The sequence below is a fragment of the Rattus norvegicus genome, chromosome 1 (assembly GCF_021556685.1).
Source record: "Rattus norvegicus strain SHRSP/BbbUtx chromosome 1, alternate assembly SHRSP_T2T, whole genome shotgun sequence".
In the NCBI taxonomy this organism is placed as follows: Eukaryota; Metazoa; Chordata; class Mammalia; order Rodentia; family Muridae; genus Rattus; species Rattus norvegicus.
This window is the reverse complement of record NC_141534.1, coordinates 145,349,154-145,367,787: the sequence shown is the minus strand read 5'-3', so window position 1 is coordinate 145,367,787 and position 18,634 is coordinate 145,349,154. Positions and strand designations below refer to the sequence as shown.

Sequence of the window (18,634 nt, the reverse complement as noted above, 5' to 3'; positions counted from 1 at the left end):
GACTGCTCATCTGGGCCTTCAGATGGGTGGGTGTTCCTCAAGAGAGGACAGAACGTCGCTTGTGTTCCCGTGCCTGATGCAGTGCACACAGGCGGCTTAAACCGCCCTTTACTTCATACCTCAGTCTTGTCTCCATGTTTAGACTTCACCAGTGAGCCACGCGGCCGTGTGTGCTGGTTCATGGGTTATCTATGACATCCAATCTCGTGTCCACGTTTCCTAGGAGACCGTTCACTCTCCACATCCAATGACCTTGCTACGCACATCCTGGTAGGTACTTTGTTCCCACTCCAAGGCCTTTACATGGGCCATTCCTTCAACCTCCCAAGATCCTTGCCACTTCTTTCCCCTCTGCAACTCTCAGGTGAAAGGCCACCTCTAGGGAGATTTCCCAGTCATTCTCCATTCCATGGCCCTGACCTGCTTTCTGAGTCTTTATTGTATTAACTGTGCCCTGCCCCACTGTTATCTCATAGGTAAAGATCGTATCACCTAACACCCAGCCTCTGCCAGCACTGGATTCCTGGACTAAAGCAGCTCCTGAGACCAGACACAAGCTATTTAGTTAAATGAACAACTCAATTCAGTAATCACAGGTAAGAACATATTTTCACTCGGGATAGCATAGACACCTCTACACAGATCATCTGACTGTAGCTGTCTGTGTTCAGACTCCCAGGGCAGAAGAAGACTTGGAATGACTGGCCCTCTAACATAGGCTGATTCACCAAGGGCGTCCTTCAGCCGCCTGGCCAGATCCACGCAGCAGGACTGTGAAAAGGGTCCTTGTCGCTTTTGACTGTGTGGTCATTCATTGCAGTTGGCTCTCCTGCCACAGAATTTTATACTAAATTTTAAAAAAAAATCCAACCCATGTTGAAATGCATACCCGGGCACAGGTGATGGGACAGGACGGAGGAGGGACAGAGGAATGAAGACAGCTCTTTGGGAAGTTCCTTGGGGAAATGGCAGATGACAGGAACCAAGTTCACTGCTCTGAACTTGGGCTTGGGTATCCTCTGCCACTTCCTTCCCAAACTGGCCACTGTTGAGCTCTCAGAGTATAGGGGAGGTGGGTGTGAGCAGACAGGAAGAAGTTACCAGGGGTCTCAGAGGATTCAGAGAATGGCTAAGGAGCCCAGAGAGACAGGGAAAGCGATTTCTGTACTAAGGTGTTCCAAAGGCCCGGAGTTCTTGAATTCCCTTTATTACTAAGACTTGATTCCTAAACACCCTATAAATATTCCCCATTTCCTGTCCGCAGGCTGCCATTCAATAAGGCCCCTCAGAATACCTCTGCCCTGTGAAACAAGCCCCAAGCCAATGGCCTGGCTTCTCTGGTAGTACCCATTGCATTTTTCTCCTAGTAGCCCACTGGTCGCTTGGTAGTGGAGCTGTTCCCTAAACAGCTTCAGTGAAGCACAGTCCTTAATCGCCAATGTGTGCCTTCCTACCCAGCATCCAGGCTCTCGAGCTGCATCCTGTCTGCTGCCCCTGAAGTGCCCCTTCATTGCCCACCTGACTCAGTGTATTATGGGAAATCTATGGGACTTGTGAGATCCGGCCCAGGCCACGCTGCTCTGTAGCAGGCAAAGACTCAGAAGCTCTGTGTGATGGAACTGCGAAATCTGGGAGTGCTTCCCAGAAGAGGTGATGGTGGAGCCTAGTCTTAGAGGAGAAGTTAGTGTTAGTGAGGCAAAAGGTGAGGTGGTGTTTGGGTAAAGTGATTTGTTCAAGGAGCTTATGGGTCACAGGTGAGAGGGGATGCTGGTGGATGAGGCGTGGCAAGATAGAATTGAGCCTGGCATCTTGCAGCCCAAGGTCTTCATGCTTACCTGGGCTTTAATGAAGCGTAGAAGGATACAAGCTAATGGGCTACCACCAAGACACCTAAATAAAGCCAGGGCACACAAGGCCAGAGGACACAGCTAGTGTCAAGAAGAAATGACAGGGCTTCAGTCTGTCTCCACCCATGTGACATTTGTACAACAGAATCCAAAAAGTGTCACACACATGTAATTCAGAAGACCGAGGTAGGAGGATTGCCATGAGTTTGGGGCTATTGTGGGCTATGCAATAAGCTCCCATCTGCCATAGACTACATACGAGATACTACCTCAACACTCTCACATGAGAAAGAAACTCCCAAGGAGAAAGCAGTTCCAAGCTTGTTCTTCACATGGAGTTTGATCAAAATGTTCATGGCCTCTAAGGTCTCAAAATCCTTGCTTAAGGAATGAACCACATGATTTGCCCAAATTAATGCCATGCCCTGCAGGGCCCATAGAGGAGCTCTTGCAAATTTATCCTGAACAGATGCTCCCAAACCCTGGCGACAAGGAATTTCCACGAGACAAAGGAGTCCTGCCAAGCAGAGCTGGTTTTCAAAGACCGACAAACCCACAAGGAAACAACTCACTGTGAGGGGAGAGAAGACAGGACCACTAGGACGCCAACAAGTGGGGCGCTGGTTTACAAGAGCTACGAGCAAATACTCAGACCACTACAGAACCGGTTAGAACAGGCACCATGGAGGAAAGGATGGGGGGCTGGAAAGGGAACTACAGGGGCTGAATAATAATGCCCTGAGCTCATGTCCACTGAGAACTTGGGATGTGACCCTAATAGGGGATCTAAGGTCTTTGCAGACAGATGGAAAGACTCTGCAGGATGAAAGCAGAGAGTGCAATGCTGTGGCTGCAAACAAACAAACAAACAAACAAACACAAACAGCAACAACAACAAAACAAGTCTCCAGGAGCTCCGAAGGAGGAGGTGGAGCCTCCAGAGACAGCACAGCCTACCCATACTTTATTGTATGTCTCTCTCTCTCTCTCTCTCTCTCTCTCTCTCTCTCTCTCTCTCTCTCTCTCTCTCTGTGTGTGTGTGTGTGTGTGTATGTGTACATGCGTGCAGATGCGCACATGTGTATGTGGATACGCATTCACGTATGATGCATGGCAGTTTATGTCAGGAGCCGGCCACCTTGTTTTCTGAGACTGGACTTCTCATCAGTGAGCTAGGCTGGTTGGTCAGTGAGCCCCAAGTATTCACCTGTCTCTGCCTCCTCAGTCCTGGGACTGCAAGCAAGCATCATCATGACCAGTTTCTTTACACAGGTTTTGGGATTTGAACCCAGGTCCTTATGCTTGCATTGCAAGCAGTTCACTGAATGATCTCCCCAGACCCTCATACTTTCTTGAGAGCATCTCATTGCCATAGCATGTGGTCCTCCTGCCTCAGCCTTCCCGGTACTGGCATAAGGCATGGTCCACTACATCCAGAAGTTCCTGAGGTTTCTAAGTCACTGACTTTGTGATCATTTGTTGATGCCATCCTAGGAAACGAAAGTGAATTTCTTGAGGTAAAAAATGTAATATTTACTATATTTTCAAAATTAGTTTATAAGTCAAGTGTTTCTCAATTAATCCTTTGTATCTTTCAATTTTCACAGCCTTGAAGGTTCGTAGGTAAGACTGAGCTATACTGGTTCTCCAGTATATCGGGGTGACATAAAGAAGCCAAGTTTTGTTCATGATCCTAGGCCAGACCACACCCAGATTGAGATGTGGGATAAGACAAGCCCATGACAAACTAAGGGTGGTGGGTGAGGTGAGTAAGTGGATTGGGTGTGCTGTCACAGGGTTCTGGGTCACCGACACCTAATCATGGGGTTCAGATTACTCTAGAGCCTCCTAGAACTCAGATGCTTTCCAAGCAGGTGTTTGGCCCTAAACACACCGACACCAATCTTCATCCACAGTGACATTCACCCCAGGCCCTGAGTGTGTTCTCCTCTGGGTCACAGCCTATCCTTGAGAACAAAGTAGTTGGACCCTTCCCAGAATACTCTTGACTCCTGAAGGAGTGCTGTCAATGCCTGCGGACTCTCTTTGAGGCCTGTATGGCATGAGGCTGGGGTCCTTTATGATCTCCAATGGTTGGAAGATTGTAAACAACTTTTCTGTCTGATTCCCAGCCACAAGATGACAGCCTTTTCTGGGCTATAGGAGTCAGATAAGCAGGGAGTCAAGGAAAGGCTCACAAGAGGACACGTTCATTCCTCACAGCTTCCCAGGGAGCCACGAGGGTCAGGTCAGGAATGGTCCCAGGTAATGGCCCCACCCCAGACACATCTCATGGTGTTGGTATGCGTTTATTTCACAGAGACCCTCTGTCCTTCTATTTTCCTAAAGCACGCTGAAGCAACCCTGGGTGCCTGCGTCCCTGACTTTGAAGGCTGGTGAGAAATTCCGTCTCAGACGTTCCCCTCTGCTTCAGCACAAGAACGCTGAGAAATAGTCTCCGTTTGGGTGCCTGTAAAGCACTCATTGTCCAGGCCTATGATGTGATTCATGACGACAGCTGCTCCACACCCTCCCCACACAGTGGCAATTAAGGGTCGTTTGTCATAACTCCAAAGCCAAGGTCCAGTCCTTTCACTAAATCCCCATTTATCCCAACCCTCTTGTCAGAGAAGGAGTAAATCTAGATTCCTGAGGATGAGGATCGCTTGTCTAGAGCCACCGCGTGTTTATCCAATAACGCAGCAAAGCTTTCCCACTTCTTGGACCAGCGGTATTTCCGCTGGCACGCCCTACTGACTAGCATCCTCAGGCCACAGCTATCTCACACCCACCTCAGGTGGATCAAATCCACTGCTCTCCCCAAGGAGGTCACAGTCCCGCTGAGTGAATCAGATCTCTGTGAATGATATGGAAATAGATGGTGATAGAGCTCCCTGTGGACGGATCTGAGAGACCTCACCTTTTAGATACACCTTGGCAGCCCTTCCCTTCTCCCAGCCTCCTCTGCCTATCTCCTTAACTGCTGGAGCTAAATCCTTTCCTCATTAGACAGACCGTCTCTCTGTGCTAACTTTGGTTTGTCATAAACATTTCTCTTCCACAAAATGTAATTCCGAATCACTTACGAGTTACAAAACCTCCCCAGAACTTCTTTTCAAAACTACAGGTTGCCCATGCGTGCATCTAAAGACTGAGGTCTCCGTCCCCTTATTCACGAACCTTCTAGACTTTCCATTTCTTACAGTCTAGCTCAGCAGCTCTGATTCTCTCCTTTGCTTTGGGTGACTTTCCAACAAACTCAAATCCCCTTTCTGAAGGGAGAAATAGGGAACAAAATCCCAGAGCAAGTAAGAGGCAGATCTGGACCCGAGGTTGGGTCTAGGACTGGGTGCAAGGGTTGATCTATGATCAAGTCCATGAGCTGGTCTATGGCAGGTCAGTGCCTAGGTCTATGGCTAGATGTAGGGTTGAGACCATGACGGAGTCTGTGGCTGACTCTATGGCTGGATTGGAGCTGAAATTAGATATTTTCTGTGCCTGAATCCATGTTATAGAAATGGTTATGACTGTGTTCATGGCTTGGTTCAAGTCTAGGTCCATGGGTGGAACTGGAACTGAATCCAGGGATCACTCTGTTGCTAAGTCCAGGGTTGGTTTCTTACCTGTGTCCAGGGCCAGATCCAGAATGGGGCCCATAGCTAGATCCGTGCTGTATCTATGGCTGTGTGCCATGCCTGGGTCTTCGCCTGTGTTCTTGGGTTGGTTCAAAGAAGTTCTAGTCTGAATACAGCTGGCTCTATGGATAGGCTTATGGTTAGATCTATGGTCGATGGCTGGATGCCCTATCCCTGTGGCCATAGTAACCCTATCTGCCCTTCTAAACAAGTGGCCTCAGAGCCTTGGTCTGGCCCTTCTGCTGTTACTGCAGATGGGGTTGTGAGCAGAGCCAGATCTGTTCTGCAGTCCCTGTGACCTCCAACCAGCCTGGGCCATAATCTAAGATCTTAGCTTCCTACCTATGAAGTGATCAGATGAGGCTGAGATTCTGGCCTACAAGCTGTGTCTTATGGAGCCTTAATTTTTTGTGCACTTTTTCCAAGGCCTGGCATGGAAGGTCGAGCTTGCAAACTGAACATTACCCTCAGTTAAGTCTTCTCTAACTGGAACGAGCTAGCATGAATGAAACCTTCACACAGGAAAACTGAAACAACCCAGGGGTTCCTCTTTACATTCTGTTAACACATGATTTTACAGCCACAAAGGGACTATTATTATACAGTTGGGGAAATGAAGATACTAAAAGAATATAATTGTCTGATCAATATATTTGAGCATTTTATTTGTGGCTTAATAAATTCCCAATGTCTGGAGGAAAAAAAGAGAAATCAAGATGCTTTCTTTTTTTTAATTTTTATTAGACATATTTATTTACTTACATTTCAAACGTTATTCCCCTTCCCGGTTTCCTGTCCATAAGCCCCCAGTCCCTCCCCTCCTCCTCCCCCTCCCCCATACAGGTGTTCCCCCTATACATCTCTCTTACTGCCCCCCCATATTCCCCTGCACTGGGGGTCCAACCCAGACAGGACCAAGGGCTTCCCCTTCCACTGCTGCCCCAACAAGGCTATTCTCTGCTACATATGCAGTTGGAGCCCTGGGTCAGTCCATGTATAGTCTTTTGGTAATGGTTTAGTCCCTGGAAGCTCTGGTTGGTTGGCATTGTTGTTTTTATGGGGTTGCAAGCTCCTTCAACTCTTTCAATACTTCCTCTAATTCTCCCCAAGGGGATCCTATTCTCAGTTCGGTGGCTTGCTGCTAGCATTGACCTCTGTATTGGACATGCTCTGGATGTGTCTCTCAGGAGAGATCTATATCCGGTCCCCTTCAGCATGCATTTTTTAGCTTCATCAATCTTGTCTAGTTTTGGTGGCTGTATGTGTATGTATACATATACATACACACACACATACACACACACACACACACACACACACACACACACACACACACACACACATATATATATATATATATATATATATATATATATATATATATATATACACATATGTGCCACATGTGGGTCAGGCTCTGAATGGCCGTTCCTTGAGTCGCTGCTCTAAACTTTGCTTCCATATCCCCTCCTATGGATCTTTTTTTGCCCCTTTTAAGAAGGAGTGAGAGCATCCGCATTTTGGTCATCCTTCTTCTTGAGCTTCCTGTGGTCTGTGGATTGCATCTTAGTGCTAATAATGTTTATCCACAAAACAAAAATATAGAAAAATATATTGTACACAATTTATTACATAATAAAATAAAGTAATGAAGTAAAAGCTACTTTTTGATATGAAATTTTTAATTCTCAATTTTCATTTCAAAACCGTATAAGGATTTGTTTGTTAGAGACAGAATCTCATTATGTAGTCTTGGCTGGCCTAGAACTTTCTATGTAGACCAGGCTGGCCTCACATTCATAAGATCTGTCTTCTTCTGCCTCCCAGTACTGAGATTAAAGGTGTGTGCTACTAAACAAACCCAGCCAAGAAGCGGTACACCTGAAGCTAGTACATATCTTACTGTGGGCTATGAGGTAGGAAGGCATGGTGAAAAGAAGGGCAGATGAAATCCAGATAAGTGTGAGATATATAGATAGATAACAGAGAGGAGAGAGAGATGGAGATAAAGATGGATATAGATGATATATAGATGATATATAGATAGATATAAATATAGATTGATACCAATTTAAGCGTTTAAAAATGTGAACCATGTAAATACACTGTTTTCTTTTAAACTGGTTTTGAACTGGATAGATAGTTGAGGAAGATCTTGAACTTCCAGAGTATTGATTGGGTTTATTGACTTACAGCAACATGCCTAGTTTGTGTGGTGTTGGGGCTCAAATCCAGGACCTAGTGGTACATGCTAGGCAAGCCCTCTGCCAACTGAGCTATATCCCCAGCAAAATATACTACCTTTTCACACTAAAATTTAAGTTTAAAAAAATAGGCTAAGTTAAAAAAAAGCAAAGGTCAGGGGAAAACCAGTTGACTAGGTAATTTCTGGATTGTCTTGCAGCCTTGATGAACAACTGGGACTGGGAATAAAGTGTAGAGAGGAACATCAGTATTGGCCACAAGTGCCTGTCACCAAAGGCAGAGGGGGGAGGGAAAGACCTGGGGTGCCTTTCCCTGTGGAGTGTACCTGCGAGACTCCAGGACCTGCCCCCAGCCCTTTTGTAAACACAGTACATGCAGGCACCCTGGTGCCTGAGCGCTGAGAGCTCTGTGTGCCCTCCCTTGCCCGCCGCTCTCCTGGGCTCCAGAGGGTGGAGGCTAGTGGCTGCGTTCCTCAACCAGCAGGCCAGAAGCAGCCCCACCCACCCGCCAGCAGGATGCAGGCTTGTCTCCAGCTGACGCCAGCTCCAGACTGTGGCCTGAGCCGAGTCCAGAACTGAACCCAGGGCACAGATGTTCATATTCTCCCACTCCCGACGAGCTTCTTGAAAAAAAATCTCAGAGCCAACCTTCCTCAATCCACCTTTGAGTGAAGAGAAGAGCAGCCCTTCTCTCCTGCGGCTGCCGGCATCTGGCTGCTCGCCCTCGGGGGCCAGCCACAGGCTGCAGGTCCATGCCGCCCTTGTCTGCACTGCTGGCTGTTGGCCGAAGTCCCTGCAGAGAGGTGGTGACTAAGAAAGAGCAATACAGGTTCCAGTTGGCCCCTGTCTGAAGGTCTCTGGTTTTTTCTGGCTGCCTCACACTTTGGAGGGTGTCTGGCTGAGGTGAGGGGCAGACCCACAAAATCCCTAAGTCCCCCAAACCGGGCCCTACAGGCAGATCAGGACATACACACCCGGCCTCAGACAGCAGAGGAGAACTCAGGATCCACTGAGGTACTCTTACCTGCCCAGCATTACGGGACACAGAACTACCTAAAAAGCAAGGGTCTAGGACCCAGGGGTGGGGTTGGAGGTGGGACTAGCTTAGTCTGTAAAGTGCCTCGTTCTGCATAAGCGAGCAAAGGGACCTGAATTCCATTTGCAGCACCCATATAAAAAGGTGGTGGTGAGGGGCTGGGGATTTAGCTCAGTGGTAGAGCGCTTACCTAGGAAGCGCAAGGCCCTGGGTTCGGTCCCCAGCTCCGAAAAAAAGAACCAAAAAAAAAAAAAAGGTGGTGGTGAGTGGGGGAGGTTCCCTGGGACCTGACTGGGCAAAGGCCAAGCCTGACAACCTGAGTTCAGTCCCCAGGTCTCCGTGGTAGGAGAGTACAGACGCCACACCACACGTTGTCCTCTGGCCTCTATACTTACACCATGACATGCATGTCCACAAGTGCACACATATGCACATACAATACATGTAATTTTTGAATGAAAACTTAATGCTAAGAAAGGAAAGCCCAAGCATAGTGGGAAGTGCTGTAATCCCACTGCTAAGGAGGCAGACACAGGAGGATCCTGGGGGTTCCGAGGAATCCAGCAGAATTGGTGAACTTCAGCTTTAGGGAAAGACCTTACCTCAAACAATAAGGTGGAGAGCAGTTGAGGACACTCAATTTCTACCTCTAGTCTCCACGTGCACACATGTGTATACACACACACACATACACACACACACACACACACACACACACACACACACACACACACACAAAGTATTACACATCATATACAAAATTAATAAATAAACTCCAGGCTCTGTCATGAGCATGACATAAGGGCTGAGCCTCAGTTTCATCATCTATCAAATGGGATGATAATAACAACATTCCTGAAGATAAGATGACATAATGGTGATAAATCATCTAGTCGGGGGAAGGAGGAGAAAGAGAGAGAGAGAGGGAGAGGGGAGAGAGAGAGAGAGAGAAAAAGAGAGAGAGAGAGAGAGAGAGAGAGAGAGAGAGAGCGCTTGCCCCCTGCCTCTAGGGTAAAAGTACAATGTTAACTAACACCTAACACCAAGTGAGGTTTAAGAAACCAACTGCCCTGGTTCAGATTCTAGCAAGCTATGTGGTCTTGGTCAAGTTACTTACGCTCTCTACCGCTGTGAAAATGTTAGTACATGGTACCCAGGGCTGCTGGGAGACACACTGGCATTTACAGCAGTGTTCATGATAGCCCATGGGCCCTCTTCTGTTCCGGGAGGCCTGGTTCACCCCAGTCTTTTCACGGTCTATTTCTGACCAGAGCAGGATGGAAAGCTCCATCCAAACTTGGTCCTCAGGATGAAAAGCTGGGCTTCCTCTCCCCACCTCCAACCAGCATCAGGTTTTCATAAATGTCTGTAATCTCTACCTTAGGCAACAAAGCCCTCCAAACCACCCATGTGGGGTGGACGGGTCCCCTGGGCTTCCTGTCCACTAGGTATCTAGCCCTTCAATTCCTAAGGCCTTTGCCACCCACCTCTCTGCACCTCTCTGGAGGGAGGCTGCTTCCTTTTGTACTCTCTGTGGTGTTTGCCCCTCTAGCTTCCGGCTGGCACAGCTGACAGCCACATGCCATCCTCCAGCCTGCCTGATGACCACAGTGGTCAAGTACATGTTGTGCCAAGAGCCTGTGACCCACCAGTAAAGAGCTGCGGCCACCAGTAGCACAGTGACTGTCAGTCTGAGGCTGCTCTCCACAGGAGCTCCTTAAACAAAGTGTTTGGGCTTCGGGTGTAGCTCAGTCAGGGGAGTGCTTGCCTGGTATGCACAACCACTCTGGGTTCCTTCCTCAGCACCAGGCACAGTGGCAGGCACCTTTAATCCCAGCCCTCGGGTGGTAGAGGTGACTCATCCTCTACTACACGTGAGTTCAAGGACAGCCTGAGCTCCAGAACTTGTCTCAGAAGTACATAAGAATAAAAAAGAAAAGAAAGGCAGTATGAGTCTTTCTGGTGTGTCAGGTGGAGGGAGAGACTTCTAGAGCATTCTGTCTGCACCAGGGCAGAGGCTGACAGGATCCAAGTCCCTTCATCGTCCCCTGTCGTCATTTGCCTTGATGGCCCTGGGTCTGCCGTCAAGACTTAGTTTGTTACGCAAACCCAAAATGTGCTCAAGTGAAACACATCGTTTGCCTCTTCTTAAACAAATGAAGGGGAGCAGCCATTTTACCCTTTTATAAGGAGCAATTGCTTTTGCACTAGGCCCTGTATGGTAGGTACAGCACCCTGGCCCCACATGGAGCAAAATGCAAACACTGACACTGGTTTCCAAGTAAAATGTGCAACAAACACTAGAGTCGAGATGCTCCACGGCCCAGGTCCTGTCTGTTTTATCTATGATGTATTCCTAGACCTGGGAAGAGAGTTTACCATGCAACGTAGCGGAAGTTTAATAAATGTTTGCTTGGTAGCTATAACTAGACTCACAGCCTGATTCATGTATATGCCCTCTCTGCACTGGGGAGAAGCTTGGCAATCCTCAGGTCATACACCATTTCCTTGGCTCCTCCTGATAGCCTAGCCTGATGTGATGATGTAGTGGGTATCTCCTTATAAATTTATGTATTTTGTAAATTTATGTATAGGTGTTTTCTTTGATGTATATCTTTATGCACCACATGCATTCCTTGTGCTCTTAGAGACCAGAAGGAGGAATCAGACTCACTGGTACTGGAGTGACAAATGGCTGTGAGCTGCCATGTGACTGTTGGGGACTAAATCCAGGTCCTCTGAAAAGCAGCCAGTGCTCTTTACTTCTGAGCCATCTCTCTAGCCCCTCATTAAAGTGTGTGTGTGTGTGTGTGTGTGTGTGTGTGTGTGTGTGTGTGTGTAGAGGGGAGTGCTAGTTTGTTTGCTTACTTTAATAAAGAGGGTCTCTTGCTGGCCTGGTATTCACTGCTGGCTGACCAGCAAACCCTGGGGAATCTGTTTGTCTCCTCCTAACCAATGCTAGCTGAGATCACAAGAGGGAGCCACCATGCCTGCCATTTTTAAGTGGGTTCTGGAGATCAAACTCAGGTACTTAGACCTGTGGGGCAAGAATTTTGCCTACTGAGCCAACCCTCTCTGCCTAAATGATTGACTTTTAAGAGAGCAGCACAAAATGAAGACTCAAAGAAGGCAATATCGTGGGTCTAGGGGCCAGGGACCAAGCGAGAAGGCTTTAAAACTCCAGGAGAGCGCTCTGAGGTAAAGAGCTATGGTGAGGAAGATGAGTAGAGACTGCAGGGAAATCTTTAGGACGTGGAGAACAGTGAATGAAGCAGGTAGGAGAACCAAGGAAAGTTCTGGTTTCTGATATGTATGAAGGGATAGAGGAGGAAACTCCAAAATCTAGGCAGAGACGCACAAAAGAAAGGTCTTAACAATCAGTGGTGCTGGGAGAATCATGGGTCAATTTGAGTTTGGCAGCTAAGTGAGTCATAAATGGCAGAAGAGGAATCGCAGTGGAAATCTTAACACCTCCTTTAGGATCAGCACTGGAGAATGCCCACGACGCGTGGCCTCTGGAAGGTTGTGGAGAGCAGTTTCACTGAGGCACTTGTGCCAGTTATATGCCAGCTTGACAAAAGCTAGAATCCTTGGAGAGGAAGGAACCTTAACTGAAGACACACCTCCACCAGACTGACTTACGGGCAGCTTATGGTGTTTCTTCTTGGTCAAAGAGGGATGGCCCAGCTCAATATGGGTGGTGACATCCCTGGGCTAATAGTTCTGGAAACTATAAGGAAGTAGTCTGGTGTGAGGGTTTGTGTATGCTTGGCCCAGGGAGTGGCACTGTTGGGAGGTGTGGCCTTGTTGGAGTAGGTGTGGCCTTGTGAGTGTAGGCTTTAATCCCCTTGTCCTAGCTGCCTGGGAGTCAGTATTCTGCTAGCGGCCATCAGATGAAGATGTAGAACTCTCAGCTCTGCCTGCATCATGCCTGCCTGGATGCTGCCATGTTCCCACCTTGGTGATAATGGACTGAAGCTCTGAAACTGTAAACCATCCCCAGTTAACCTTTATAAGAGTTGTCTTGGTCATAGTGTACATTACAGCAGTAAAACCCTAACTAAGACAGCTGGGCAAGACATAAGGTGCAAACCACTGAACAATACTCCTCTTTGGCCACAGCTTCAGTTCCTGCCTCCAGGTTCCAGCATAAAGTTCCTGTTCTGACTTACCTGGATGATGGGACACAAACCCTTTTCTTCCAAGTTGCTTTTGGCCATGGTGTTTTATCACAGCAATAGGAATCTGAAGACAGATGCCGAGAACAGAAGGCAACACTGGGGAGGGAAAAGGAGAGAATACAGTGACCTCAAGCTTCTGAGTGGCTTCAAGAAGCAGCCATGGTTGGAGAGGAGCCCAGGCTCACCAAACACATATGAACACTGTATAGCGTGGCACCTACTGTCTGGAGACTTCAGTCCAACAGGACATTCAAATATTGACCCAAGGTTCCAAAGATGAAAACACTTTTCAATATTCTGAGGCCCCACCTCAGCGTGAGGAGGTTTCTGAGAAAGGCGGAAATCAGAGTAGCGCTAATTCAGTAGTGACTTGGAGTCAGTAGTGGATGCCCAGCTCTCTGTTCAAGTGCTCTCTCTTTGACCGAGGATTCTCATCATTCTTCCTTCCTCTCCTTTCTTCCTTTCTTATTCTTCTGCCTTCTCCCATCCAGAGAACCTTAACCTGCTCTTTTATTTACTAAAGTTACGTCATCAATGCTTTGATCATTATGAATAAAATTTGGGGGAATTCTCAAATTTACATAAATTCTGTGAATCCCGGATCATTAATTCCAATCCCTGCTTCCTTGGAGCAGAAACTAAACACAAGGCAAAAGCACATTTCCTCATAGGTCTGCACAGCCTGTTCTTCATGGGGATCTGGGCACAGCTCTTGCCGTTCCCTGCAGTCTTCAGTAACTACTTTCATGAGGAACAGAAGGTGACAAACTGCTAGAGTTAAAATGATTTCTTACGTTAAAGTTTATGCAAGAGAAGTGGCTAGCTCTCTCTAATATCTCTCTAGGCACTGTCATCCCCAATCCTTCAAGTAACTAGGAGAACAAGTACTAACTTTGTATATGCTTAGATTATACATCATCTTTTAATTCTCTAATCTTTGTTTCCTCATCCTAGCAATTCCATGGCCTCCTATACGATCCTTCTAATACTATTTGATTCTAGATCTTGTATAAACCTTTCTTCTATAAAATAAATCCATCTATCATTCACTTGTATTTTATAGATTCCTATTTTTTTATCCATACCTATATTAGTCAGGGTTCTCTAGAGTCACAGAACTTATGAGTAGTCTTTATATGTAAGGGAAATTGTTGACGGCTTACAGTCTGTAGTCCAACTCCCCAACAATGGTCAGCAGCAGCTATGATTGGAAGTCCAAAGATCTAGCAGTGGCTCAGTCCTACAAGGCAAGCAAGCAGGCAGAGAGCATCTCCCTTCTTCCAATGTCCTTATGTAGGTCTCCAGCAGAAGGTGTAGCCCAGATTAAAGATGTGTAATCCAGACTTCTGGATCTGGGACTTGCTTTGTCCCAGATGACCTTGAACTCAGAGATCTTCTTGCCTGGGATTCATAGCCACTGTGCCTCAAGATCTTCATGACAAGATCAAGGTCAGAAACTTGTATCTCCCAGCCCCCAAGACCTCGATCACAGGTGAACCTTCCAATTCTGGATAGTAGTTCACTCCAGATATAGTCAAGTTGACAACAGGGATAGTCACTACAATACCTTTTCTTCATGAAATCACTTTAACTCTCTATCCTTGACATCCCCAAGTTCACCCTGGCTAATTAATGCAACAGTCGTTGGACTGAAGGTACCTGTGTCTTCTCATGATTGCGAATTCAAGGCCAGTCTGGCAATGAACTATGTCTACAAAAGGACCGTAGGCTTTTATGGCCTCTGTGGTTATGTTGTCTAGATCCTTTCCCACGGCCCTGAAGGCCTCATGACCATCTCCATTCCTCATTCCTGAGAACCACATCTGTTTCGGTTACTAGGGTGTGATTAGCTCTGAGTAATGGAGGGAGAAAGTATTATTCTCCGGAAAGAAAGATTGAAAGTAAAATAGAAGAGACAGCAGATTGTTTCCAGGCCAACAGCAGTCATCAGCACCGGTGAGGGATGATGGGGATGTCACACCTCCCCTTATAGAGCCATGCCAGACACGGCATGAATGCCTGAAACATGATCAGCCATGAATCATGATGACAGCAGATTGAGTCTGCTGTGTAAACAATGGAACGTGTCTGTTATCAGCCTGTGAAAGTAGTCCAACTCTTTTAGATCAAAACTGGAAGACAAATAAAAACAAACAAAAAAAAATAATTACAGCAAAATCCTTTGCTACCAGCTTGTAGCTAACATTCTTGCTTTGGGGGTATTTATTTATTTATTCATTCATTTATTTATTTATTTATTATTTTTATTCTTGTTGAGATGAGGTCTCATGTAGCCCAGGCTAGTCCCAAACTCATTATATACCTGAGGCTGGCCTTGAACCTCTGAACCTTCTGCCTCTGCCTCCCACCTACAGACATTTCAGGCATACATTACCATATCTGGTTCACTCTTGCTTTCTTCATCAATGCATTTCTCTTCCATAAGCCCAGCAACACCATGGAATGTTGGCTGCCACCGTAGGGGGACAAGGCATGGGATACCCCTCCTCATAGTAATCCTAGTTTGTCAATTATGACCAAAATACCTGGCAGAATAGCATGAAAGAGGGAAGATTTACTTTGGCTCACGGTTTCCTGGCATTCCACACAGGGCTGGTTGTGCCCCATGCCCAACCCCATAGTTAGGCCAAACACTATGGCAGCCGGAATGTGCGGTAAAGAAGGTTCCTTACCTTTTGGTGAACAGAAAGCAGACAGAGAGGAAGCAACTGGGGACAAGGTACAACTTTCAAAGCCATTCCCCAATGACCCACTTTGTCCAGCTGGGCCCCACCCAGCTCCCAAAGTAGTACCACCAGCTGTAGACTAAGCGTCACCCTGTGAGCCATCAGAGAACATTCCAGATCCAACTCATCGCATCCCAGACTCTGCAGAAGGGAAGAAGCTCTTGCCTTCAGACTTCCAGCCTCCAGCACAGAGAGAATTTTACTCCTGTAAGCCCTCTAGGTGGTGGCACTTTGTTATAGTAGTTGGTAGAAAAAGAATGCACTCCTATAGCTTCCCTCTGTTCAGCCAAGACCCAACTGCGTTTCCTGCAGGGGAGTTTGTAAGCCCTCGGCTTCTCCCAACTATAATCCAAGCGTATCTGCATCGCCACAGCATCTCACTCCTCCTGGGTAGAGTTGGGGCTGCCTTCCTTTTCCCATCCCATGCTGTCATCCGCACTCTGTCCCGTCTCCTACACCCTGGTCCTGACCTTCAGTTACCTACTCGTAACCCCATCGTTCCTCAGTTGCTATAATAAAAACTGCATCTGAGGGCCAGTGGGATGGCAGAACAGGCCCTTGTAGTCAAGCTTGATCTCCCAAGTCCCATCCCCCAGGATGCATGTGGTAGAAAAGAGAACCCCCTCCCACGACTCTTACCTCCACATGCGTGTTCTCAAACATATATGCCTACATAAACAGATAAATGAATGTAGCAAAAGCCTCACTTATTTGAGATGCACAGAAATAATGTTTGCCACCTGAGAAATGATACACCTTAGTGTTGAAACTACCCTCGTGTGACTCCATAACTCTATTCAAACACTACAGCATGCCACTACAGTGTGCTGAATTTTATTTTTCTACAGAATTAACATCTGAACAATTTTTAAAAGAAACTAAACAATATAACAAATCCTATCATAGCAGACAGTGGCCCTTGGCCCAGCTCCCATTATCTACAGCAAAGGTTGTTCAGTGGTCAGAATTTTCAGTGTGCGTAACGCTTTCTTCTGGTGGTTACCTCAACTATCTAAATAGCACCCATGTGCTGGTTGTTTCCTGTTTGGGATTTCCCTGATGTGAAATCCCATCAAAAAGGTAACGGTGCAAATGAGCACACGCTCCCCAACCTCCCCAAATAGTTACATCATCTGGGGTAAGGGCCATTAATCAATATTCAATACTTGTGGTGTTATTATATGTAAATAACTACTTACTATTTTTGCTCCTTGGTTTGAATAATTGTCTCATTTTTTAACTGGCTTTTCAATGTGCCTATAATTAATGCTGCTCCAACCAACCCATTCTCTCCTTTTGGAATGACTTCCCCTCTGTATAACCAGATCCAGGTCTCTAGCTTTCCTGCACTCTGCACTGGCTTCTCTGGGCACCACAGGTACAGCTTGTATCTGGAGGCAGCCCCTTCCCCTTTCCTGGGCACATCTTTTACCTGTCTGTCCTACAGTAACATTTTCCTTTTCTTTCTTTGTTTGTGTGAGGCACGCACACACACACATACACACACACACACACACACACACACACACACACACACACGACAACAGATCGCCTCTCTAAAAAGGAATCAGAAAAATAAGCATTTGTAAGTACAGACTTTTTTGTATTGGTTGGCCTGATACTCAATATAAGGCTTAGGCTTGCCTTGAACTCAGAGCCATTCTCCTGCCTTAGCCTCTGAAATGCTGGGATTACAAGCGTGAACCATGTCTTACGGCTACTATTGGTGTGATTAAAAACACCATGACCGAAAAGCAAGCTGGGAAGGAAAAGGTTTATTTGGCTTATACTTCCATATCGTTCATCATCAAAGGGAGTCAGGACAAGAACTCAAGCAGGGACCGGAAGTCCCACACCCGCGGATCCCGGCCCGCAGCAGCTCTCTGCTCCCAAACCCCGTGGGAGAGAGACCTCACCGCCTGATCAGGTGGGCACTCCTGAGGCTGCAGAGCGGAGGAGACCACCAACACTGCCCACCCCTGCCCACATCCCTGGCCCAAGAGGCAACTGTATAAGGCCTCTGGGTTCCCGTAGGGGAGGGCCCAGGAGCGGCAGGACCCCTGCCTGAGACACCGCCTGAACCTGAAGGAAACAGACTGGATAAACAGTTCTCTGCACCCAAATCCCGTGGGAGGGAGAGCTAAACCTTCAGAGAGGCAGACACGCCTGGGAAACCAGAAGAGACTGCACTCTGTGCACATCCAGACGCCAGAGGAAAACACCAAACGTCATCTGGAACCCTGGTGCATGGAGGCTCCCGGAAAGAGCGGCGCAGATCTTCCCGGTTGCTGACGCCGCGGAGAGGACTTAGGCAGTACCCCACGAGCAAACTTGAGCCTTGGAACCACAGGTGGGACCAACTTTTCCCCTGCAGGAAACCTGCCTGGTGAACTCAAGACACAGGCCCACAGGAACAGCTGAAGACCTGTAGAGAGGAAAAACTACACGCCCGAAAGCAGAACACTCTGTCCCCATAACTGGCTGAAAGAAAACAGGAAAACAGGTCTACAGCACTCCTGACACACAGGCTTATAGGACAGTCTAGCCACGGTCAGAAATAGCAGAACAAAGTAACACTAGAGATAATCTGATGGCGAGAGGCAAGCGCAGGAACCCAAGCAACAGAAACCAAGACTACATGGCATCATCGGAGCCCAATTCTCCCACCAAAACAAACACGGAATATCCAAACACACCAGAAAAGCAAGATCTAGTTTCAAAATCATATTTGATCATGATGCTGGAGGACTTCAAGAAAGACATAAAGAACTCCCTTAGAGAACAAGTAGAAGCCTACAGAGAGGAATCACAAAAATCCCTGAAAGAATTCCAGGAAAACACAATCAAACAGTTGAAGGAATTAAAAATGGAAATAGAAGCAATCAAGAAAGAACACATGGAAACAACCCTGGACATAGAAAATCAGAAGAAAAGACAAGGAGCTGTAGATACAAGCTTTACCAACAGAATACAAGAGATGGAAG

The 18,634-nt window shown here is 47.1% G+C and overlaps 1 long non-coding RNA gene across 2 annotated transcripts; it reads left to right on the top strand.

The window, feature by feature from the left end:
• The first annotated feature begins 290 nt into the window (after positions 1 to 290).
• Positions 291 to 6,193, top strand: LOC102547609 (uncharacterized). Of its 2 annotated transcripts, XR_015647229.1 has the most exons (6): positions 318 to 364; positions 477 to 596; positions 2,317 to 2,514; positions 3,455 to 3,612; positions 3,980 to 4,095; positions 4,197 to 6,193. It is a non-coding gene; the product is annotated as an uncharacterized LOC102547609 (long non-coding RNA). The 2 variants fall into 2 exon arrangements; XR_015647224.1 differs by lacking the exon at positions 3,980 to 4,095 and having other exon boundaries at positions 291 to 364; positions 4,168 to 4,506.
• Positions 6,194 to 18,634: the final 12,441 nt, after the last annotated feature.